Source organism: Ascaphus truei, chromosome 13 (genome assembly GCF_040206685.1).
Source record: "Ascaphus truei isolate aAscTru1 chromosome 13, aAscTru1.hap1, whole genome shotgun sequence".
Taxonomy (NCBI): Eukaryota; Metazoa; Chordata; class Amphibia; order Anura; family Ascaphidae; genus Ascaphus; species Ascaphus truei.
In genome coordinates, this window is record NC_134495.1 from 45,451,572 (window position 1) to 45,479,329 (window position 27,758).

Consider the following 27,758-nt stretch of genomic DNA (forward strand, 5'->3'; position numbering starts at 1 on the left):
TTATTTTGTTGTTGGAAGTGGAAAAGCCATTTCAACCCTGAGTCAGGGAAAACCTAAGTTAAGTTATTGCTCAGGTGAGCAGCTTTTTGTTTTGCTGTGTTTCTGTTGTATGCACTGTGGCAGTCTCAGTGCCTGGGACTGAATAAACCAGGCATAGCCTGTTTAAAGGAACAGCACGTGACGCCTCGTCATTTAACCTACCCTAAAAAAACGTGTTCTAACAGTCCCTGACAGACGGCGGAGCCCCGGAGTAAGCCGGTTGTCACATATGGTGGAGAATACGGGCAGAACACTAAAAGGTCTGCGGGTTAAAGAACTTTAAAAAGAAAAAAAAGAAAAAAGTTTTTTTTTCTCTCCAAACAAGATGGAAGACGTGGTGAGTGCGCTGGTACGCAATGTCGCAGCCCAGAAAGACGCGAATGAAACCCAGCAACAGCTGTTAATAAACCAGCAACAGACGAATGCAGCCCTGCAAAAGGCGAGTGCAACCCAGCAACAGCTGTTAATAGCCCAGCAAGAGACTAATGCAAACCAGCAACAGACGTATGCAGCCCTGCAAGAGGCAAATGCAAACCAGCAACAGATGAATGCAGCCCTGCAACAGGCGAATGCAGCTCTGCAAAACGCGAATGCAAACCAGCAAGAGACAAACTGCTTGCTGAGAGAGGAGCAACAACGGTTCGCCCAGGGCTTACAGCAGGAACTCGAGATCCTGAGAGGGACTATCAGTAACCTTCCACTGGCAGAGGCAGCCCCAGTCCGGAGAATGACTAGGGCAAGCCACTACCTTCAGAAGATGGGGCCCTCGGAGGATGTTGAAACCTATCTTCTCACGTTTAAATGCATGGCACAGAGAAAGGGATGGCCAGAAGCTGAGTGGGCCAGTCTAATCACACCCTTCTTAAGCGGCGAACCCCAGAAGGCTTACTTTGATGTAGAGTCAGCCGAAGCTAACGTCTATGCAAAATTGAAGTTCGAGATCCTCGCCCGCCTCGGTGTAACCACGGCTGTTCGTGCCCAAAGGTTCCACGCATGGTCCTTCACATTTGATAAAGCCACCCGAAGCCAGATGTATGACCTCATCCACCTCGCTCGGAAGTGGCTACAACCCGAGATCAACTCAGCAAGCCACATCGTGGAACGGTTGGTCATGGACCAGTACTTGAGGAAACTTCCCTCTGCCCTATGCCGTTGGGTCAGTCAGAGTGACCCCCACAATGCAGATGAGCTGATGGCCCTCGTAGAAAGGTACAATGCAGCAGAAGAGCAACCGCAACCCATAGGCATGGAGCATCCCCACTACCCAAGGTTCCAGGACTCTTCCAGAGATGGTAAAAGGGTACCAGGGTTAAGGGGGGCTGAAGAGCGATGACTGCCTTCACACAGCACCAGCAACAGTGGCTCGCACACTAAGGGCAACAGCCAACATGGGGAGCCGAAATAGGGCTCTAAGTTTGACACAGACTATGTACCTAAATGTGTAAATTGTTATGAGAGGGGCCACACCGCGAAAGTCTGCCCACTAAATGCTGAACCAATGCAATGCAACAGCGTTGAACCTTATTCGCTGTGGTCCCAATGTATGGGCCCTAGCCCAGAGGACCCCTTGAATAACCATCTGTGGGCATTTGTAAAGGTAAATGGTAAGAGGGTTCGGGCACTTCTTGACTCTGGGAGTATGGTCACACTAGTGTCCGAATACCTGTTGCCCATTGAGAAAAAACAGGTAAACAGTTCACAAAGAGTGGCAATTTGTTGTATACATGGGGATAATCACGAATATTCCACTTTTGATGTTCTTATTGAAACAGAGTTTGGTTATTTAGATTTCAAAGTGGGTATAGTACCCAAACTGGCACATGATGTGTTAATAGGGACCGACTTTCCCCATTTTCTAAAAATGTGGTCCTCCTCTCAGAATAGCGCCCATAGTTCAATAGCGGACCATAACGGAGTAACAGAAGAAACAAATCCTTTCCCTTTTTCAGAAATAGAGGTTGACGAGGGCCTAAATAAGAAGGGGAAAGAGGATGAGTGATGTAAAATTCCCTTCCCCATGGCTACCTTGGTAGGGAATACCCCAAATCAAGATGTTGAACAGGCACTTACCACTCCAGAACAGGATAAGACCTTTGCTGACCTAGAGGTCAGTCTTTGGAGTTTTAAGACGGCCCAGTGGGAAGACCCCACATTAGCGGAAGCAAGGGGGAATATACGGGACCAGAATAGTACTCCGGGCCAACCAGATAGGTCACTTGCCTACCCCTACTTCGAGGTAGAGAATGACCTAGTATATCGGGTTGATAAAAGGAAATCAATTATAACTAAACAATTGTTGGTGCCACGGACATTCCGTAACGTAGTACTACACCTCGCACATAGTCATCCATTGGGGGGACACCTAGGGGTGGAAAAGACAAAAGAAAAGGTTCTCCGAAGCTTCTATTGGCCTGGGGTTCTGGCAGAAATTACAAATTATTGCTCCTCATGCCCAGAATGGCAGATCACCGCCCCGTTCAAAGCGTATCATAGCCCTTTGGTACCCCTTCCCATAATAGATGTACCATTTGACCGGATTGCTATGGATCTAGTAGGACCCCTAATAAAGTCTGTTAGGGGACATCAACATATATTGGTAATATTAGATTATGCCACCCGATATCCGGAGGCAATTCCCCTACGTAGCACCTCTGCTAAAAACATAGCAAAATAGTTAATAGTTCTGTTTACCTGGGTTGGAATTCCTAAAGAGATCTTAACTGACCAGGGAACACCATTTATATCCCAAGTAACAAAAGAGTTATGTAAACTCCTAAAAATCAAGCATCTCAGAACCTCAGTCTATCATCCACAAACAGATGGTTTAGTGGAACGGTTCAATTAAACCTTAAAAAGCATGTTACGCCGGGCGGTCGATAAGGATGGGAAAAATTGGGATTGTTTGTTACCATACTTGTTATTTGCCATTAGGGAAGTTCCCCAATCATCTACAGGCTTCTCCCCGTTTGAACTATTGTATGGCCGACACCCAAGGGGCTTACTGGATATAGCCAAAGAGACTTGGGAACACGAGGTTACCCCTTACCGAAGTGTAATAGAGCATGTTGCCCAGATGCAGGACCGCATAGCTGCAGTCCTACCTATAGTGAGGGAACATATAGAAAAGCTCAAGAGGCACAGAGGAATACATATAATAAGGGTGCTATGGTCAGAATTTTTTTTCCAGGCGATAGGGTACTAGTTCTGGTTCCCACAGCAGAGAGTAAATTCCTTGCTAAGTGGCATGGGCCATATGAGGTCTTGGAAAGAGTGGGAGAAGTAAATTACAAGGTGAGACAGCCAGGTAGGAGGAAACCTGAGCAAATTTACCATATAAACCTATTTAAGCCCTGGAAAGATAGAGAGATCTTGTTAACCCTAGTACCCCCAGGTCCGTCAGAGAATCGAGAAACTGACCCAGAGGATAGCATAGCTGAAACCCTGTCCGTTCATCAGAAACGAGAGGTCCAGAATTTAGTGAGAAGAAACAAAGAAGTCTTCTCTACACAGCCAGGTAGAACTAGCGTAATTGAACATGACAGTCTCTGAACCGGGGGTCGGAGTTAACCTTAAACCGTACCGAATCCCAGAGGCCAAAAGAGAGGCTATAAGTTTAGAGGTTAAAAAAATGCTAAAACTAGGCGTAATTGAGGAATCCCAAAGTGGGTGGAACAGCCCTATAGTTTTAGTCCCAAAGCTAGACGGTACAACAAGGTTTTGCAATGACTACCGTAAACTAAACGCTGTGTCAAAATTTGATACTTATCCTATGCCCAGGGTTGATGAACTGGTAGAGAGACTGGGCAAAGCCTGATATCTCACGACCCTAGACCTAACAAAAGGGTACTGGCAGGTTCCCCTCACAGAAAGGGCAAAAGAAAAGACAGCCTTCTCAACACCAGACGGCCTCTTTCAGTATAGGGTGCTGCCTTTTGGCTTACATGGAGCTCCCGCCACATACCAAAGAATGATGGATAAAATTTTAAAACCACATGCTCGGTACGCTGCCGCCTACCTGGATGATGTGGTAATCCATAGTGAAGATTGGCAATCCCACCTTCCAAAGGTCCAAGCTGTGCTTGACGCAGTTTGGTCTGCTGGACTAACTGCTAACCCCGCTAAATGCACTATTGGTCTGGAGGAGGCCAAGTATCTGGGGTATTCTATTGGCAGAGGTTTGGTCAAACCCCAAACACTCAAAGTAGAGGCGATACAAAATTGGCCAAGGCCAGTTACAAAAAAACAAGTAAGGACCTTTTTGGGATTAATTGGTTACTATAGAAGGTTTATTTCCAATTTTGCAACTAAGGCAACCCCACTAACCGACCTCACAAAAGCAAGAGGGCCACTAATGGTAAAGTGGTCCCCCGAAACCGAACAGTCCTTTAGAAGCCTGAAAGAAGCTCTCTGTGCCCAACCAGTGTTGGTCACACCTGACTTCTCTAAAGAGTTTTTAGTCCAAACTGACGCATCTGAGGTAGGGCTGGGGGCTGTACTCTCCCAGGAGTCTCAAGGTGAGGCGCACCCCATCCTTTATTTAAGTAGGAAACTAAATCCCCAGGAGAAAAATTACTCCATAGTCGAGAAAGAGTGTCTCGCAATAAAGTGGACTTAGAGACGCTCAAATACTATCTGTTGGGGAGAAAATTCCGGTTGGTCAAAGATCATGCACCTCTCACCTGGATGTGTCAAAACAGAGAGAAGAATGCTAGAGTGACCAGGTGGTTCCTAAGCCTACAACCCTTTTCTGTGGAACACAGGTCAGGGCACAAACATGGCAATGCTGATGGGTTGTCAAGGATGCACTCCCTAATATCCATGGTCGCTCATCCCTCGAGGTCTGAGCTGGGGGGGAGGATATGTGACAGAAACCAGGGGATGGTAATAAATTCCATATATAGGGCTCCCAGGATACTGAACAGTTTCTATCCTGTTTAGGCTGGAAAGTGCAGCCTCATAATACATGCACTCCATCCCACAGTTTGGCAAGTACTGGAACTGAGGGATGAGGGATCCAGACCAGAGTTTGTCTGCTGCCTGATTTCTGTCACCTGTCATGCTAATTAGGAATCAGGTATTTAAGACTGATTTCCTGGTTCCTCTCCCCCTCTCCCCAAGAGCCTGGAGACAGGAAGGCTGCTGGAAGCAGAGAAGGGAAAATCCTCTCCCCAAACAGGTTAAATCATTCTGTTCCTTTTTGTCTACAACTGCAAAGTACCTTATTTTGTTGTTGGAAGTGGAAAAGCCATCCACTCATCCCGGAGTGAAGGCCCCCAAGGCTGAAACGCGTTGAGTGTTAGCTATTGGCAGCTACATGTGATTTTCCTGGCATGACTCTTATTGTTTGATGCAGCGCTTATGGATTTTTTAGACCTGTTACGAGCAAACACTGGAGCCTAATCACCTAGGACTGATCCCCTTCGCTAACCTGTGACAGCTGAGTATTATTTCCCCTGCTGCCTGGGGTTATCAGTCTATGTTGAACTCACACCCATGTGTGTCTGGATTTCCCTCCAGTACTGGCACTCTGCAACTATGCAAAATCATGTTTCTGTTTGCTTGTGAACTATGACCATAGCTACTCCATGCATCTTGCTGTTCTGACTACTCATTATTTTTGGTATTTGCTGATCAGGGTATGAGTTTGGGTATTACTTTTTTCTCCCCTGTATATAATTTTTTTCCCCTTGGTTTAAGTTATTTTTTTTTTATTATATACACTTGTGTGTATATAGGATTATTGATGTCTTACTTTTCCTTGTGCCTTTAGTTACACATTATATTTTGTAGCGAGGTTTTTTTCTCCAAGGGATTTTTTCTTTGTTCCATCTAGCTTTTTTGTGTTCATTTATATGATTTATCTGCAACATTTTTTAGACACAATTTAGTTATTGGTTCATTTATTAGCATCTATCTTGAGAGAGTCACTACCTATGTATTTTCAGCTGCCATTAGTATGTTCATGTTTTTAAGTTAGTGTTTCTTGCTGCTCTATTAATAAAATCTTGTTCATTATCTGCTTTGACAGAGTATCCGGGTCTTTTTGCTGTATTCTATATTATTATTTTGGTGGTATATTATAGAGTGCTATCTAAGGGGATTGTCTTTGTCTCTTTTGTGTGTTTTATAAATGTACTTATCCCCTAGCACCAGCAGTCTACCCTAATTATTTCATTACTGACTTTTTGGGTTTATGTTTTATACTTAATTAGTCAGTGTTATTTGGGGACTGGTTTAACCACTTACATATAGTGTGAGCAACATACTTTTTTGTGTGTTTGGTTTATATAGATATATATTGCTGTTTGTGGGTATCTCCCAAAGCGCCCGGTTGAAAATAAACAAGTAGGGGGAATGCCAGCTTTAAACTCTCTAACTTTGTGTCTGCTCTAAAATCCATTATTTGGATAAGTGGGACTAATGTTCCTGGTTTGTGTTCACATTGATATCAGCGGGTTAACAAAAACACACAGTGAGCTCACTGTAGTCATGAGATGAGAACATGATATCAATATTACCATAACGATGTCTTTTAGTGTCAAAGTAGAAATGTAATGGGTGACATATGATATAGTGCTCAGTGTTCTGTGTTTGTTTGTTATCTTTGTAAAAATGGCCCAAGCTCTAATAGAAAACCCATCTAGAATGTATGTTAGTGAAGCAAATAGCAATAAATTAGAAATAATTGAAGTTACGATAGGAAGTCCTATAATTTCATGCCGGTGAACCAGGATGCAGGATATACAGATATGTACTGTATACACACACAGAAACAGAAAAGGAGTAATAAACTCAAACGCAATCAATTATATATACTGAATTCATGGAAACAATTTAATTTCCATCAATTCCTCTTCTTTTAAAAAATATTTATAAAGATATCTCAACCATTCCATTTTTCTATGGACTATTGCATATGTATAGTGCTGTATCTCCAATTGGTTCGACTTGGTCTCTTGATGAGTTCAGTTTGATGCTAGGTGACCCTACTGCTGCGGCAGCTTTTATACTAACAAATCACCGGTTTCTACCTGGCTTGTTCCTGGAATGCGACGCTCTTCACCTGGAGCATGCTGCATTCATTTTGCGTTCCCAGCCCGGCTGACACGCAGTTGATGGGTTTATTGATAATGGTTCGGATTTAATAGGCTGCAATGCTTCGCGTGTCCGCCAGATGGCAGATATTCATCAATTGTAATGCGCATGCGCTTCAGTAATGTGTCGGCTTGCAGGTGTTTCGTTTAAAAAAGATACTGTACCACAGTGTGCCATTGTAACTTGGCCTTGAGACTGAAGGAAGAGGTTGCAAAAATGTATCAATTTAGGCTTTTCATATTAAAGAAAGACAAAGACCAGTTTCGCTTACAGTATTCTCCAGAGACCCGCCCGCCATGAGTGTTCAAGTGCAGCCCGCTTTCCAAAAACCCGACAGAAGTTACGCGTATTTGATATGGGCCGCGATTAATGCAACAGAGGATAAAATGGCAACAGTTGTTCAAATTTATCAGTATTTTCTCGAAAACTATGACTTTTACAAATTTTCGCCAACTCCTCATACTGTACATGGAAGCGTGCAGTAAGGAAAAGGTTATGTAGTGATCCCTGTTTTCATCGTATTGAGCCACAATTTGTTGGAGGGTATTGGTGTGTATCACCGGATTTTTCCGGTATCTATGATCATGAAGGCGGCAAAAGGCGAAGGGTCATGTTAAAACCAACTAAGAAATGACAGTCGCTGCCAAGCAATTCACCAGCACCGGCTTCCAATGACGGTCCCACCATCAGTGACAACCCTGAGCCTGAGGCTGAGCCGGATTTCGCGTGCAGTTTCGATGAAGCTTGCATGTACCTAAGCAATTTCCAGCCTCACCAGCTGACTACAGGTGGACTAGTCCCGCTGCAAACTATCGACGTGGATGATCAAGAAAGCTGGACTGGCAATGGACCGGCGCCGGCGCCAGCTGGATGGGAAATACTATGGTGAGTATTGTTGCCGTATTATTTTCTGTGTTTTTTTTATTTTGACAATACTGTATAAATATCGGTGCGATTCCAAAGTCAAGCGATTCTCCTGTAAGCAATATCATTGGCTGAGCGGCTTCTACAGTACTGTACTGCAGATACTGAACAATTGGTGGAACGCTAGGCGCATGCGCATGTGAACAGGAGAAAATTATTGGTGGGGCTGGCTGGGTACTTCTTTAGGGGGCTGACCATTACTGTACATTAAAACTTTTCTTTTTGTTTTTCCTCAGAAAAGAAAACGGCTAATGAGGGGATTTCGATGCATAATATCGCGTTGTGTCACAATGCCTGCACATTGCTGAATCGGATTTAAAACCCCACGTCTACAATTTTTTTGCCCTTGTTCCGGCCGTACAGTATACTGTGTAATAAACCCGAAAAAATAAAACTATGCATTTATTCTACATGTACAGTATCATTTACATTATGTGTGTTCTACAGTATAAAGTGCCAGGTTCCTAACATCTATGGGCAAAATTAATTTTATTTCTAGGTGCCCTAGAACAGAAGTTCCCACGCCAATTGGCCGTGAACTTGACCGAGGCCCTAGTTCCCACGCCAATTGCGCGATTACCCTGACTCCATTCTAATGCCACGAGAGGGTCGCTATTTGTCATGCAATCCTGCCTGAACTAGGACTACATGTTGACCGAATCTGAGCCCTCTAGGTTGAGCAGAACCGGAGTTATGGGTTCCAGGTTTCTGTTCATTCTGACTTAGCCGTTTCTAAGCAGCGCGGCTTTCTCCGCCATTACGGTCAATGATAGGACCCTCCTCGCCGGCATGACCATTTCTCGCCGCCATTACTGGTCGGACCCTGTTGGGGTCAAGTGAGGGGGTTCCTAACATCTATAGGCAAAATGAATTTTATTTCTAGGTGCCCTAGAACAGAAGTTCCCACGCCAATTGCCCTAGTTCCCACGCCAATTGCGCGATCATTGCTCTTTTTTGACAATGTTGCCGATCTTGCGGCTTTGCGGTCTGGCAGTAAAAAAACAGTGCAGTAAGCCTCGACATTTGTTACACTGTCAAAGGAGCAAATGGAAACAATGTAAGACAAATCAACATGTTCTTTTATTGATGGAGTCAGTATAAAAACATTTATTTACAAATACTGTACAATGTTGAAACATTTAAAGTGCGCAGCAATTTGAAACAACAACAGGTGTATGGTTTACTGCTACAGTACTGTACATGTGTGAAAACATTTGTCAGTCAGTATGTTTACAGTCACATGTTTTAAATACAATAGAGTACATTCTTTAATATCTTTAAAATATAAATATATAAATATAATTTAAAATAATCCGTTCTGTGGGTCTGAGCGGGTTGAAATTTGCCTGGACCTCATGCAGAAGGACCCTTGCCATAGTGGCCAAATATCAGCCTTCCACGTCCCCCAGAACCAGAGATACAAAAATACAGTTTAAAAGCACATTACAAAAGTGGCTTTTTTCTGCCATGCAAGTCAATGGCAGAAACCTAAATTTTACCATTACCCTGACTCCATTCTGTTGCCACTAGAGGGTCGCTATTTGCCATGCAATCCTGCCTGAACTAGGACTACATAGTGACCGAATCTGAGCCCTCTAGGTTGAACAGAACCGGAGTTATGGGTTCCAGGTTTCTGCTCATTCTGACTTAGCCGTTTCAAAGCAGCGCAGCTTTCTCTGCCATTACGGTCAATGATAGGACCCTCCTCGCCGGCGTGACCCTTTCTCGTCGCCATTACTGGTCGGACCCTGTTGGGGTCAAGGGAGGGGGTTCCTAACATCTATAGGCCAAATGAATTTTATTTCTAGGTGCCCTAGAATAGAAGTTCCCACGCCAATTGTCCTAGTTCCCACGCCAATTGCGCGATCATTGCTCTTTTTTGACAATGTTGCCGATCTTGCGGCTTTGCGGTCTGGCAGTAAATAAACAGTGCAGTAAGCCTCGACATTTGTTACACTGTCAAAGGAGCAAATGGAAACAATGTAAGACAAATCAACATGTTCTTTTATTGATGAAGTCAGTATAAAAACATTTATTTACAAATACTGTACAATGTTGAAACATTTAAAGTGCGCAGCAATTTGAAACAACAACAGGTGTATGGTTTACTGCTACAGTACTGTACATGTGTGAAAACATTTGTCCGTCAGAATGTTTACAGTCACATGTTTTAAATTCAATACAGTACATTCTTTAATATCTTTAAAATATAAATATATAAATATAATTTAAAATAATCCGTTCTGTGGGTCTGAGCGGGTTGAAATTTGCCTGGTCCTCATGCGGAAGGACACTTGCCATAGTGGCCAAATATCAGCCTTCCACGTCCCCCAGAACCAGAGATACAAAAATACAGTTTAAAAGCACATTACAAAAGTGGCTTTTTTCTGCCATGCAAGTCAATGGCAGAAACCTAAAGTTTACCATTACCCTGACTCCGTTCTGTTGCCACTAGAGGGTCGCTATTTGCCATGCAATCCTGCCTGAACGAGGACTACATGGTGACCGAATCTCAGCCCTCTAGGTTGAACAGAACCGGAGTTATGGGTTCCAGATTTCTGCTCATTCTGACTTAGCCGTTTCAAAGCAGCGAAGCTTTCTCCGCCATTACGGTCAATGATAGGACCCTCCTCGCCGGCGTGACCCGTTCTCGCCGCCATTACTGGTCGGACCCTGTTGGGGTCAAGGGAGGGGGTTCCTAACGTCTATAGGCAAAATGAATTTTATTTCTAGGTGCCCTAGAACAGAATTTCCCACGCCAATTGTCCTAGTTCCCACGCCAATTGCACGATCATTGCTCTTTTTTGACAATGTTGCCGATCTTGCGGCTTTGCGGTCTGGCAGTAAAAAACAGTGCAGTAAGCCTCGACATTTGTTACACTGTCAAAGGAGCAAATGGAAACAATGTAAGACAAATCAACATGTTCTTTTATTAGTGGAGTCAGTACAAAAACACTTATTTACAAATACTGTACAATGTTGAAACATTATACAGTAAGTGCACAGAAATCAAAACATCGACAGTACAGTCCTAGAGGGCAGCAAACAGGGCAGGTTTTCAGGGCAACCTTGAAAACCGTGCCTGTTTTCAGCCCCCAGGGACTGGAGTCGTGTATGTCCTGTGTAAAAAAACACACAACAACATCTCCTTTGTTTAAGTACAGGAGGTACTGTAGGGCAAAACATGTACAGTACAATACACTTCAGCACAACAGTATGGTCTCACAGAAAGTCCTCCACATTGTCCATCCATGACCGATTCCTTGCATGGCACAAAACGCCATTAATGCAGTCTCGAACACTTTTCATTACAGGATCTGTAATTAGATAAAAGCTCCGCATTTCTTCCACAATGTTTTTCCTTAAATTGACAGGAAGCGCCTTTTTTACGCGATTCCCATCGTAGTTCACTTTGAAGGCCCAGTCGCAGTACAAAGAGTAGGGAACATGGTGCTTAAAAATGAACAAGGCATACTTGTGGGGTGCACCAGCACTCTTCACCCTATACTTCTCCCTGAGCGCCGGTGGCAGATCACACATGGTGATGTCGGGCACAGTATCGATGCGAGCGGGTGTAGGTCTTTTGGGAGCGGGTGTGCTTGAGGCGACGGGCGATGGTAGGTTGTCTGGGAGGAAGCTTTCCTCTGGTCTAGGTCGCCGTGTTGTCTCCTGGCGTGGTCTTGACGGGGTTGTCATGTCCTCCTCAACGGCATACATGTACACTACATCTTCTGGTGGAGGGGGTGCGCTTGGTGATGGAAGGAGGTCGAAGGTCCCATTCATCACATCCATGTCACCCCCCTGCTCTGGCGTCGGGGAAACAGGGGCATTAGCTCCGAGCAAATAATGTATGACCGCTATGTCAGCCTCTATCTTCTCCATCCGTCGATCCATCCGTTGATCCATTTGTAGCATCCGTTGCTCCACATTTAACATGGTCTCCAGAAGCAGATCTATCTTTGCCAGCACAAGAGAATTCCCGGGGAGATCCACACTTATCCCATTCAGCATCTGGTCTAACGAGCTGCTTCTTGTGCATGGCGTCTGGACATCTGGGGGGATGGGTGCAACGGAGGATGAGATGGGGGTTCCATGGACAGAAGTGGCATCGACATCGAGGAAGAGTGGAGGTGGTGACCTGTGGATACCCAGTAGAGGAGAAGCGGCAGCGTCGTCGAAGAGGGATGGAGAAAGTGACCTTTGCATTTCCGGGCGAGAAGCAGAGTCGTCCAAGAGCAAAGGAGACAGTGACCCGTGGATTTCAGAGGCGGCGGCATCGTCGGATGGAACCGGAGAAGATGGGGGTGGAGAAGACGGGCTGAAGATTTCCGGGACAGCTACAGCAGAGTCGTCGAAGCATATGTGAGGAAGTGGTCTGCGGGTTCGATGGGTTGGCTCCCATTTGTTTTGCGTTGAGAGTACATCACCGTATATCTTCTTCACATAATGAGGCTTACGTCTAAGAAAACCCTTAGCTTTTGGGGTCAGCAGAAGGTTTTCTTTATTGGCCTTAGCCTGTCACTTTGGCCTTGGCGTGGAAACGGCTGCCGCCTTTCGCTTTTTCAGCTTGACAGGCACGGCAGAGGCGAGTGGGTTCCTGGGTCCATAGAAACGGGTTTGCTCCATGGAAGCAGGTGGTACAATGCAGTATCTGGACAAGGGCAAGTTCAGATAAAGATCATCAAGTGGTGGGCTATGCAAAGTGTATAACCTTTTATGCATGGCGACCAGGTACAGGTGTTGAAAGTGGACGTACTCTAATGTGAGTCATTACCGTATAAATACACCATCCATTTTGTGTATTGACTGCACATAGAATACACATCGACTAAACATCGAATATACATTCTTGTGTTTGTATTTCTTTCTACTCGCAGCAATGCCTGTTAAAAAGATTTCAAAGGAGCTCAGCATGCGAATTAAGGAGATGTACACGAGTGGACACCGAATTGCAGATATCCAGCGCTGGTTAGCTACTTCTGACCTCGTTGTGCCATCAACCACCGTGTGTGCTATCATGCATACGGAAAAACAGAGACCACAAAAGGGCATCAAGGGTAACTAACGCGTAAGTATATTTATAAAACTTAACAAAAAAAATATATATAAAACTGTACGTGCTGTACTGTTCATACAGTACAGTACATCTACAGTACAGTTCTGTATCTACTGTAACACTGTTGTTATTTCTGTTGATTTATATTACAACATAGTTTGTATATTTATATTTATAGTACAACAGTATACATTTTTTGTATATTTATATTTATAGTACAACAGTATATATATTTTGTATATTTATATTTATAGTACAACAGTATACATTTTTTGTATATTTCTATTTATCGTACAACGGTATATATATTTTGTATATTTATATTTATAGTACAACAGTATACATTTTTTGTATATTTATATTTATCGTACAACGGTATATATAGGGTGTATATTTATATTTATATTACAACAATATATATATTTTGTATATTTATATTTATAGTACAACAGTATATATATTTTGTATATTTATATTTATAGTACAACAGTATACATTTTTTGTATATTTCTATTTATCGTACATGGGTATATATAGGATGTATATTTATATTTATATTACAACAGTATATATATTTTGTATATTTATATTTATAGTACAACAGTATAAATATTTTGTATATTTATATTTATAGTACAACAGTATACATTTTTTGTATATTTATATTTATCGTACAACGGTATATATAGGGTGTATATTTATATTTATATTACAACAATATATATATTTTGTATATTTATATTTATAGTACAACAGTATATATATTTTGTATATTTATATTTATAGTACAACAGTATACATTTTTTGTATATTTCTATTTATCGTACAACGGTATATATAGGGTGTATATTTATATTTATATTACAACAGTATATATATTTTGTATATTTATATTTATAGTACAGCAGTATATATATTTTGAATATTTATATTTATAGTACAACAGTATACATTTTTTGTATATTTCTATTTATCGTACAACGGTATATATAGGGTGTATATTTATATTTATATTACAACAGTATATATATTTTGTATATTTATATTTATAGTACAGCAGTATATATATTTTGAATATTTATATTTATAGTACAACAGTATACATTTTTTGTATATTTCTATTTATCGTACAACGGTATATATAGTGTGTATATTTATATTTATATTACAACAGTATATATTTTTGGTATATTTATATTTATATTACAACATTATATTTATATACATTTTATATTGCTGCATATTAATAAAACAATATATTTTCTTTACATTGTAGGGAGACAACTCTTTTGGTGGACAAAATAAGTGAGGAGAATGATGAGAGGAGTGCATTAAGGGTTTAAAAAAACACTCTGCAGGAAAAGCACAATCTGACTGTATCCGAGACCAGCATAAAGAAGATGAGACGCAGCATTGGATGGAAATATGGATGTGTGAGGTTAGTACTGGACAGTACAGGAGGTAAAAGTGTTGTTTAGCAAACTGTACTGTACTGTACTGTGCCGCAATTTTTTTTTATTCCTTGTCATTACAGTGCGTACCCCATGATACGGGACGCAAACAAAATCAAAAGAGTGGTCCAGGCCCAGGCATGGATCGACAGTGGGGAGACTTTCCAGGATTACATCTTCACTGATGAGTCTACTGTGTCGCTGGAGAGATTTGCAAGCTTTGCATTCCACAAAAAAGGCTGCATATCTTTGAAGCCGCGGCCAAAACAGCCTGTGAAGCTGCATGTGTGGGGTGCCATCTCTAGGCGTGGACCGGGTTGCATTATCATCTTTGAAGGTAAAATTTATCAAATATAATGTCGCCTAATGCACTGTACTTTACTAGTGTTGCCTTACCGTATGCACTGTACTGTACTATTGTGCAGTTTTTTGAGCACTTTTCTTTTCTTGCTATAGGAATCATGAATAAAGCTTTCTTCCAAGACAACATTGTGCCCGAGATAGTGCAATACATCACACGCGAGTTCCCCAATGGTCACCGCTTCTACCAGGACAACGATCCGAAGCACACCGCGTCAGCGGCACATATCCTTGAGCACGGCATCAACTGGGTGAAGACGCCAGCGGAGTAAGTGCAGTAAACCGTGTCCCATTTTTGTTCCCCACTGTTTTTAGCTCTTAAACCAATTGTCCTTTTTTTCCAATGACAGATCGCCAGACTTCAATCTGATCGAAATGATCTGGCATCAGCTGAAGGACCATATCCGGAAAGTGGCGAAACCCTCCAAAAAGGAAGAGTTGTTGAAAGGCATAATGAGTTTTTGGAACGATGTACTCACCGTGGAACGCTGCAATAAATATATAGACCATATTGCCACTGTGTTGCCCATTGTCATCGCGCGTAATGGGCAAGCATCAGGAAAGTAGTACTGTGCTGTAGTATTGTAAGTACAGTATGATACAGGTAAGTATGGCACAGATTTTTTCTTTCCAAATAGTCAGAGTATACAGTAGTTAGTTTTTTATTTACAGAGAGAGCAGCACCAGCCATCAGGTTACAGTACATAAAATTTAACAGTAGTCAGAGTAAACAGTAGTTCCAGTATACAGTAGACTAGTTTGACAGTACTACAGTAACTGCCAAATAACTGCTCAATTTTTTTTATTTCCAGAGAAAGCAGCACCAGCCACCTACAGTAGTTCTACACATCACACAATGCCATAATACAGTACGCACATACAGTACAGTACATTAACTGCACTAATTTTTTGTTTTCTTGTCGTTTCAGGAAAAAAGGGTGGCCTGGGGGGAGGTGGAATTTTGTGTCCAGTCTAATCTGTTTGTACAGTAAAATGTACAGTATATAAACAGCAGTAATGATGTACACAAAACCTCTCCTCTCTCAATGAACTACTTGTAACAGGGGACTTATCCCTGTTCAGTAATGTGCCTTTAATCCAGCAGTGTGGTGGTTAACCTCTGGTAGTTAATTACTAAACACCACCTGCCTGATTACATGGCTTAGAAAGCCTGTCTTTTGAAACAGGAAGTGAGAACTCTTTAGCTGACACCTGAGCTGAACTTAGAGACACACTGGTCTTGAGCTCTGCCAAAGAGATAGCAGAGCGGCTTTCAAGACACAGGGAAAACTTCTAAACCTGTATGCTGACCAACCCTGGAGACAAGGGAGCTGAAGCAGGGACAGTGAGAAGATTTTCCCTCCAAGAAACAGATAAGACTTGTCTTCTTAAGAGACTGCTTATATCTGCTTATTTTCATGCTATATGTTTTGGGGGTGCGAGAACTGCTTAACTAATAGGAGATGTGAACTAATTGCATAGTGTTTCACTAGAAATACTCCCAAGTGAATGGAAGCTTTGTTCCCCCCCTGTGTTTGGATACTTTCCTGATGAAAAGGAACAGGCACAATAAAGCCTATTATAATTTCACATTATAAAGCTTCCTAAGTGTGTACCTCTGTGAACGTCCGTCCACACTACTGTACTGTAGACAGAATGAGGAAAAGATAAAGACGGAAAAATAATATTACTATACAGTATATACAGTATACAGTATATATATTATACAGGACTTTACAGTATATATTATTAAATAATATTCTTATAAATGTGCATTATTCATGTTTCCCCATGTTTTACAAATGTTTTCTAAATGGTTATCCAATTTCCATCTGCCAAAAGAACTTAATAAAGACTGCATTATGTATTATTCATGATTATTTTTATATTTGTATTTTTTGGGTCCTGACAAAATAAAATAAATATTTATTCACTTTCCTGCTAATCATAATCATTGACAACAACCACCCCCCCCCCCCGACAGTATAAGAATGAATGACAAAACAACATGAATCAGTTAATGTTTTTTTACTCTCAATTCTCACAATGCTGTGCACATCAGATTTACATTTCAAATTCGAGGGGGGATTTTCCAAAGCATTACCGTAAACAAAGCCTCTAAGGGTTGGGGGGGGGGGGGGGGATGGTGTGATTACACGCAGGCGCACTGAGGCTTTGTAGCTCGGCTATGGACGGATTAAGAACAAATGGCAATATTCAGAAGATTAACGACTCTGTGGAGAGAGGGGGTTGGTAGGGTAGGGTGACTCATGCACTGTAAGCAGCAAGCTCCCATCTCTAAAAGGATTAGAGTACACGCAGGCGCAGTCAGCCGATTGACGCATGGCTAGGGACGGATTAAAAATACAATGACTACAGTAACTCCAGAAAATGAATGACTCTGGAGGTGTGTGGCTAAAATAGTTAACAGTACTGTAATTTCAAAAGGCAGTTCATCATAATAATTTGATCAATAAACCCCCAAATACAGTACATAAAAAGCAAATCACTTTAACTCCCTGTGCCTCAGGCACCAAAAACAAACAGTAGATTTTCTATATATATATATATATTATTAATTAATATTCATATAAATGTCCATTTTTCATGTATCTCCATGTTTTACAAATGTTTTGTAAATGTTTCTCCGATTTCAATCTGCCAGAAGAATTTAATAAAGGCTGCAGTATGTATTATTCATGATTATTTTTATCTTTGTATTTTTTTTCCCCTGATGAAATATAATAAATATTTGTTCACATTCCTGGTTATCGTAATCATTGAAAACAACCACCCCCCCCCCCCCCCAACAGTATACTGTAGTGTAAGAATGAATTGTAGCTCGGCTATGGACGGATTAAGAACACAATGGCAATATTCAGAAGATTAACGACTCTGTGGAGAGAGGGGGTTGGTAGGGTAGGGTGACTCATGCGCTGTAAGCACCAAGCTCCCATCTCTAAAAGGATTAGAGTACACGCAGGCGCAGTCAGCCAATTGACGCTTGGCTAGGGACGGATTAAAAACACAATGACTACAGTAACTGCAGAAAATGAGCAAAGCGTTGTTGTGTGTTTTTTTACACAGGACATGCATGACTCCAGTCCCTGGGGGCCGCAAACAGGCACGGTTTTCAAGGTTGCCCGGAAAACCTGCCCTTTTTGCTGCCCTCTAGGACTGTACTGGTGCAATTTCAACCCGCTCAGACCCACAGAACGGATTATTTTAAATTTTATTTATATATTTATATTTTAATGATATTAAAGAATGTACTGTATTGAATTTAAAACATGTGACTGTAAACCATACTGACTGACAAATGTTTTCACACATGTACAGTACTGTAGCAGTAAACCATACACCTGTTGATGTTTTGATTTGCTGTGCAATTAAAATGTTTCAACATTGTACAGTATTTGTAAATACAGTAAATGTTTTTGGTGTAAAACGGGTGAACTGAAAGTTAACCCACCAGGCGCTCAGAAAATGTGTCTGCAGCTGTAGACTGGTGTATAAACAATAATGAATGTGGGTTTGCGATCGCCACTATCCCCCAGTGCAGCCTTCACAGATGTAGAACTCAGCAACTGGCTTCCATAAGCACGATGAAGTTTGAGATGAGATAGAAGGAAATAACTCACATCTGGGGGATGTAGTGGAGTGGCTGATCTGTCCTCTTGATTGTAGATGCTGCCGACCCCTCTGCCTGCAACTCCTCTAGGTAAAGTGATCCTCACAAGCCGCCAGCACTGTCTTCAGCCGCCAACCCTGCATCCGCTCGATCGCGGTGGGTGGTCACCTGACCGGCGACAGTGCCGGTACTTCCGGGTTCAGCAGGGGGACGCAGATGCACCAGTAACAGCCCGGCATGCAGGCAGCAAGCACCGAAACACTGGAAATCCTCCCAAGGGAGGTCTGTACGCCGCACAGCCGTAAGAAAAGATTTCAGAGAAGGCTGATGTAATGACCCATAAAAAACTTTAATGAAACAAAGTGCAAACAGATCCTCTTGACGCGTTTCGGCCCGTCAGGCCTTTGTCAAAAGAGTGATCCGTTTGAATCAACAACATGCATATATAGCAAGTGCAAGCTGCAACACCTGTGGACAAGCCCAAAACAAATGGGTCACAGGTGTATACCCCAACACTGACAGAATTTGCAAACAGAATTAAAAGCAATGGTGCAATTAGAAAGACCAATCATATCATTGGATAAGAGAACACATAACATATGTTGGTATATAACATGCTAAACCAAGGTCAGTGACAAATTGGTCAAAAATAAAAACATATATGTTAAAAGCAGAATGCACAAATGTAATGAAGTTATAATCATGTTCAAAAATAATAATATAAAATACCCCGGACAAATGAGACAAAGTATCACAAGAAATAGTAATAAGAGCTATAAATCATTATTAACAGTTAATATTTAATCTATATCTGGTGGTTATGTGAATAATAAAGAAATCATGAACGAGAAGGACAAAGGGGATGGGGGGGTGGAAGGAGCGAAAGGGGAAATGAGGGAAAGATGGAGTAAAAGGAGGGGGGATGGGGAGGAAATGATGGGGAGGAAAGTGGGGGTGGGAAGGGGGGGGAGAGGGAAAGGGGGAGGGGAGAGGGGGGAAAAAGGAAAAAGGAAAGAAAATAAGAAGGGATAGGTGAACAAATCAATGACAAAAATCCATGATATATGAATACATGTAATGAATAAACTAATCACCAAGAAAATGTTTCAATTCCCATTCAACATTTAGGCCGTGAGGCTGTAATGTATTCAGGGAAAAGATCCATGACACCTCTTTCTTATTCAGTCGATTCAATCTATCGCCTCCTCTAATGTAAGAGGAGACGTGTTCAACCGCAAAGAATGAAAAATTCTTAAGTCCACCAAGTGGACATTGTACAAAATGTTTAGATAATGGATGCAGTAAACCTTTTTATTTATTAATCTGATATGTTCCGAAATATGGATATATAAGGATCTAATTGTTCTGCCCACATATTTATATTTGCATCCACATGTGATCACAGAAACACGTAGCTTGTTTGACAATTAATAAAAGTGTTGATCCTATGTTTACCATTTGGGAACAGTGTGTGTACTCTTTTTGTTGGTACATCAAATTTACAGCATTTGCAGAAACTGCATCTGTAAAAACCTTTTGGTATGTTGCCTATACGAGGTTGGGATGGTGATTTGTACATGCTTCTGGAAATGGATGAGGCTAATGTGTTGGCCCTTCTGAATGCGAATCTGGGGCCATGTGTTGTGAAAACATCCAAATCTTTGTCCAATTTTAGTACTGTATGTTCCAGTGTTTGGACACTATCTGTCTAATTTGTGACGCCTGTTTGCTAAATTTTGTAATGAATAAAGGAATATCTTGAAAAGTTGTTTTTTTGTCTCTAATGTTCTTTTTTAATAAATCAGCACGGTCCACAGATTCAGCATTAAGAAGGGCCAGATCAACATCAACCTCATTGTATCCCCTGGACATGAATTTTGTACTAAGTGTCTTTGAATGTTTCAAAAAGGTTTCTGGGTCTGAGCAGAGACGTTTATAACGCAAGAATTGTCCCTTCGGAATCCCACGAATCAATGCCTTTGGGTGGCTACTGTTGGCATGTAGATATGAATTTCTGGCATGTGGTTTTGTGAATATATCAGTTTGTATACCCGTGATTGGATCACCATGGATAGTCACGTCAAGATAGTTAATATTGACAGTATCAGTTTGAAATGTGAAGTGAAGATTTATATTATTATTATTATTAAGAATTTGAATAAACATGTGAAGACTGTCAAGATCACCCTCCCAAATGAAAATCAAATCATCAATGAAACGTTTGTAGTAGATGATGTTGGAACGAAATAAATTAGTGCTACCATAAATGTGAATAGATTCCCATAAACCCATAAAAAGATTAGCATATGAGGGTGCAAATGAAGTCCCCATAGCTGTGCCCTGTTTTTGAAGAAAAAATTGTGAATCGAAAAGAAAATAATTGTGTGTGAGTAAAAAAAGAATGGAATCAGTGATAAAAGTGATTTGTGCTATAGAAAGAGCAGAAAGTTGCAAATAGTGATTAATGGCCCTCAGGCCGTGCTCGTGTTCAATAATTGTGTACAATGACGTGACGTCCATGGTGACCATCGGTATCCCTCTTTCCAAGTCACATCCTCCAAAGAAATCAACAAAGCTGTAGTGTCTTCAATGAACGAATGTAAGGTTTTTACAATGGGTTGGAGGAATTTGTCCACATAACGTGAAACACCATCTCCCAAAGATCCAATGCTGGAGACAATGGGCCGCCCCGGAGGGTTCTCCAGTGACTTATGGATCTTTGGGAGATGGTGGAACACAGGGATGATAGGAGACTCGCATGCCAGATATTGCCTCTCTTTATTAGATAAAAACATATAAAGTGTCACCAAGTTCTAAAAGATCTTGAAGCTCCTCCAAAAACCTATTTGTCTGATCTGTCTTAAGTGTAGCATAAAAATCTTTGTTGCTCAACAATCTTAGAGCCTCGTCCCGGTATTTAATGGACGACTGCACAACTATTGCTCCCCCCTTGTCGGCATTCTTTATGATGATGTCTGTATTTTTCTTTAATGAATCTAAATCCAGTCTTTCTTGTGGAGTGAGGTTATCTGATGTGTAAAATGAATCAGAGAAAGAGTAGCCCTTGGCCAATATCCTCAAATCTCTGTCCACTAACCTCTCAAAGGTCGACAAACATGGGCCCTTAGTATTGTTAGGCACAAATAAAGAGCGTTTCCTTAGATTAGAATCTATGTGGCCGAAAAAGGGGGGCTCAATAGCTTCCTCAGTATGTCCTTCTTCATATAAGGACTACATGTCAAACTCAAATGTGTTTTCGGTGAAAGTTGGAGTCTTTCTCACAACAACATTGTCATTAATTACTTCAGATGTATTGATTAAAGGCTGAGACATATTTTTATTATTTTTTGAAAATAATTTTTTAAGAGCCCATTTACGTGTATATTTTTGTAAATCAATTACTGTTGTGAAAAGGTCAAAGTTCTCTTGTGGAGCGTAATTGAGGCCTTTATTAAGTAGTAATATTTGGGATGATGTCAAAGTTAGATCGGAGATGTTAATAACATTATTGAGTTTTGGATCTAAGAGTATTTTTTCCTCTTGTTGTCTGCCCCGTATGGTTTTTCTCCCTTTCTTGCCCCTTCTACACTTTTTAAGTTTTACACTCCATCTTTCCCTCATTCCCCTTTTCGCTCCTTCCCCCCCCCCCCCCATTCCCTTTGTCCTTCTCTTTCATGATTTCTTTATTATTCACTTAACCACCAGATATAGATTAAATATTAACTGTTAATAATGATTTATAGCTCTTATTACTATTTCTTGTGATACTTTGTCTCATTTGTCCGGGGTATTTTATATTATTATTGTTGAACATGATTATAACTTCATTACATTTGTGCATTCTGCTTTTAACATATATGTTTTTATTTTTGACCAATTTGTCACTGACCTTGGTTTAGCATGTTATATACCAACATATGTTATGTGTTCTCTTATCCAATGATATGATTGGTCTTTTTAATTGCACCATTGCTTTTAATTCTGTTTGCAAATTCTGTCAGTGTTGGGGTATACACCTGTGACCCATTTGTTTTGGGCTTGTCCACAGGTGTTGCAGCTTGCACTTGCTATATATGCATGTTGTTGATTCAAACGGATCACTCTTTTGACAAAGGCCTGACGGGCCGAAACGCATCAAGAGGATCCGTTTGCTTTCATTTTGCCTATAGATGTTAGGAAACCCCTCCCTTGACCCCAACAGGGTCCGACCAGTAATGGCGGCGAGAAAGGGTCACGCCGGCGAGGAGGGTCCTACCATTGACCGTAATGGCGGAGAAAGCCGCGCTGCTTTGAAACGGCTTAGTCAGAATGAGCAGAAACCTGGAACCCATAACTCCGGTTCTGTTCAACCTAGAGGACTCAGATTCGGTCACCATGTAGTCCTAGTTCAGGCAGGATTGCATGGCAATTAGCGACCCTCTCGTGGCAACAGAACGGAGTCAGGGTAATGGCGCAATTGGCGTGGGAACTAGGGCCTCGGTCAAGTTCACGGCCAATTGGCGTGGGAACTTCTGTTCTAGGGCACCTAGAAATAAAATTCATTTTGCCCATAGATGTTAGGAACCCTCTCACTTGACCCCAACAGGGTCCGACCAGTAATGGCGATGAGAAAGGGTTACGCTGGCGAGGAGGGTCCTATCATTGACCGTAATGGCGGAGAAAGCCGTTTCAAACCAGCGCGGCTAAGTCAGAATGAGCAGAAGGTATTAGACTTCAAAGACAACAGCTCGCAAACGCCCCCATGAGTTTTTACACGGCATTGCAGTATTGCAGACAGCGAGAATAAAATGCTTAAATCACGGCCGCGAAAATAACGCAATTTACTCCGGGCGAAAACGACACAAAACCGCACATAACCGGGATAATCTGAAATTCGCGGAGCTAGCCGAGTTAGAATAAAGTGTGCTGCCACTGTATGTCTATTGAGCATGCCTCTTATACCTCCGTGGACAGCAACAGTACAATCAAAAAAACTAATGGCCACAAACCCCATAATCATTAGGAACCACTATAGTATTAAGGGGATAACCCCACTCCCCTGCTACCTACTCGGGAAGTCAAACCACCCTCCCCAGGGCAAATATCCCCACACTCTACCCATTGATTGGCACAGTGGTACACCATACCATGTAATAGGGGCATGATTTGCCACTATGGCAGTCAATTGGCAACCTAAAAAAGAAAAACAATCACCAAAAATACAAAATGTAATGGGTGGGTCATACCTTTTCCCTTAGAATGATGTCTCATGACAAGATTATACTCTCACGCTAAATGAGAGGCATATTATCACAATTTTGCATCTGTTGAAATGGTCTTACATTCTTATCAAATAAAAACATTGCAAAATAAACACAAAAACACCCCCTTCCCCAGAGAAGAAGCGCGTTGATCGCACAAAATGGTCGTTGGGCATTAGTGACGTCACTGCGGTGACGGTCACGTGGGAACGCGATGGAGAACACTTGCAGCTTTTGATTTTGATCCATTTTGCAGATCTGTGAGCTACTTGGGACGTTTATTTCAATGGTGTCCCTGCAGCAATTCACATTAGGTTGTATGCTTTCAGCCTTATTAGAGGCAATATAGTTCCTAACAGCAGTCTTATTTACTACTGTCTGTAAAGAACAAAACACTAAGCGCTTACCCCAAGTCTCGGAACAGAAATAAAGGAGTAGTAAAATAAAAGAAAAAAATAATAAGTCCAAAAAAGTTTATCTACAAATTCACCAAAGACAATCCTCGATCCCCTCTGCTTCAACCCGGTATAGGGATCATCCAAATCCCTCAAGGTAACATACAAAACAGAAAAAACAGGAGAGCAAGGGGTTAATAAATTCAAGACACAAAGCTCACAAATATTTGTAGATATTAGTGATAAGCACCCTCCTGATAAGGGATAATAGGGATTATAATAATATTGATACACTTACACAGTCTTGTGTAAGCGTGGGTACACAATGGTATCTTTGATATATCCTCCAAATTGTCCCAAGGGGAGGAGGAGGGGTAGGGGTGGTTTATGTGGAAATAACAAAATACTTACATGGCCCTGTGTAACTAAAAAAAAAATTTTTTTTTATTTATAAAATATTTTACCAGGAAGTGATACATTGAGAGTTACCTCTCGTTTTCAAGTATCTCCTGGGCACAGAGTAAAACAAATAATACATGGTTACAAGTACAGTTACATAAATGAACAGGGTATACATTATATTCAAGACATTGCGTGCACAGTTAAAGAAAATATATATTATGACCGTATGAAACAGTTACAGACCAGGTTAAAATGTGAGACAGCCTTAGATTTGAAAGAACTTAAACTGGTGGTGGATGTGAGAGTCTCTGGTAGGTTGTTCCAGTTTTGGGGTGCACGGAAGGAGAAGGGGGAACGTCCGGATACTTTGTTGAGCCTTGGGACCATGAATAGTCTTTTGGAGTCTGATCTCAGGTGATAAGTGCTGCAAGTGGTAGGGGTGAGGAGCTTGTTCAGGTAGCTGGGTAGCTTGCCCATGAAGAATTAAAAGGGAAGACAGGAAAGGTGAACTTTGTGCCTAGACTCAAATGATGACCAATCTAGTTCTTTGAGCATTTCGCAGTGATGTGTGTTGTAGTTGCATTGGAGAACAAAACGACAAATTGAATTGTAGAGGGTCTCAAGTTTGATAAGGTGGGTTTGAGGAGCCAAGCCATATACTATGTCTCCATAGTCAATAATTGGCATTAGCATCTGCTGTGCGATACACTTTCTGACCAGGAGACTTAGGGAGGATTTGTTCCTGTAAAGTGCCCCTAGTTTGGCATAGGTCTTGGTTGTCAGGGTATCAATGTGCATCCCGAATGTTAAGTGGGAGTCAAACCATAAGCCCAGGTATTTAAAACTAGTGACAGGTGTTAGGGTGGTGTTAGCGTTGGTTCTAATCAGGAGCTCAGTCACTGGAAGCTTTACAAATTTAGTCTTGGTCTCAAAAACCATTGTTACAGTCTTGTCAGTGTTTAAAAACAGTTTGTTTTGGGAAATCCAGTTTAATGATGTTGTATAGTGGTCTGTGGGTTTCAGCTTAAACCTTCCAGGATATAGACCAAAAACAGGGCACCAATAAAAGTTCTTTAAATAAAAGCTGCAGTCAGGACTCCCCTCTTAGGTGCTTGGGGTTAGACAGTCCTTCTTATTCTCCCCGATCCAGCAGTTCAGGGAAGGGGGGGGGGTGAGTGATAGGATCGGGGAGAATAAGAAGGACTGTCTAACCGTTTCGTGTCCGTTTTGTTCACATGGGGACTCTTTTATTTATGGTTTATTAGTTGTCATTTTATGCATTTCGTCAGTTTTTAGCATGTAATAAAATTGTATATGTTTTAGTTGTGTTATAGTTAGGTTTACGTGGATATTTCCCATTTGGTCTGTAATAATTTGATATTAGTGGTACTAGTTATTTAACTGGTACTTTATGTACATTTTACTGTTTACAATGAGTGCAAGCTTTAGGGACTTTTAGTGACAACCTCTTGTCACTTATCAGTGTTCTCAAATAAAAATATTGTAAGTACAATTATGAAAAAGGGAGCTTGAGAATGGTATAAAGCAAAACCTTTGATTTATTGTATACGATAATAATAATGATAAATGGTAATAAAAAGGATAATAAATCCATTACAAAAATCCGTTACAAAAAGCAGAGTACAGTTACTGTTTGATATGCTTGCTCTTACATACCACCCCAAAACAGTATGCCAAGAATCAGTCTCGTCTTTCTCTGTTTCTCCTGTCGGTTCTGGCCTGGCATAATACATAGCATATATTATTTTCTGTCTACGTCATATTTTTGTTGTTAGCGGAATATCCGAAATTCTATCTTGCAAACCTTTTTCTACATACTGTAGCAACTAGGGCCTTTTCCTCATCTTCGCAAATACACACCTGTTCGGCTACTGTATGTTTCTGTTCCCTAAACTCCTTCCTGTTACTTCCTAAAATAAATCGACCAGTTAGTGAGTCAGATGTCACAATCTCTTACATGCTGATCAAAGGCAACATTTTCCTGATTTTTAAAATCTTGTTATATTGTATGCATAAGCAAAAAAATACAGAGTACAGGGGTATACACAGCACTGCACTAAGGCTATATATGTATATATATCTGAATATGTAGGTATTTTTGCTGGATATACCTATGGCCCATTACAAAAATAATAAAAAGACCAAGCATCAAAAATACATAACAATTAAATAAAAACATGCATTTGCCAAAAAATGCATTGCTTGTCACTGTTTTTATCTATAGCCCAAAAGGGCTTTTGACGTCTTCACCCTCTGATTCCGAGTCCAGCAGGAACCTCTTATTTATTTATTTATATAATGTTTTACCAGGAAGTAATACATTGAGAGTTACCTCTCGTTTTCATGTCCTGGGCACAGAGTTAAGATGACAAATAATACATGCCTACAAATACAGTTACATAAGTGAACAGGTGGAGCAGAAAACTGTCCTGCACTCAGGTATACAGTCTAAGTACCCGTAGGTATCAAATGTGAGCCAATTGAGAGCGGAGTGTGAAGGGCAAATGCAGACCACTAAACCGAATCTGGGCTCCAAGACGAAGCGCTGTTCCATAGCGTGAAACGCGTTGAGGGGGAGGCTGAGGTGTAGCCTGGGTTTCTGTGTGTGTGTTATGAAATAAAGCCAGTTCTCTTACACACCAGAAGTTGCTTGGATTTTTGCCGCTCACAGTAGAGCCGGATTCTCCTTCACTCCAGTCTACATAAGTGAACAGGGTATACATTATATACAAAACATAGCATGCACAGTTACAGATAATATATTATAGACGTATGTAGCAGTTACAGACCAGGTTAAAATGTGAGACAGCTTTGGTTTTGAAAGAACTTAGACTAGTGGAGGCTGTGAGAGTCTCTGGTAGATTGTTCCAGTTTTGTGGTGTACGGTAAGGGGAGGAGCGGCCGGAGACTTTGCTTAACCTTGGGACCATGAACAGTCTTTTGGAGTCAGATATCAGATAAGTGCTGCTGTGGTAGGGGTGAAGAGCTTGTTCAGATAGGCGAGTAGCTTGCCCAGAAAGTATTTGAAGGCAAGACAGGAAAGATTAACTTTGCGCCTAGACTCAAGTGATGACTGTGACGGTGAAGGGGTACCCAGACCAATAATAAAGGTAATATGCCCGGCTTGGTGCCTCTGAGCCATAT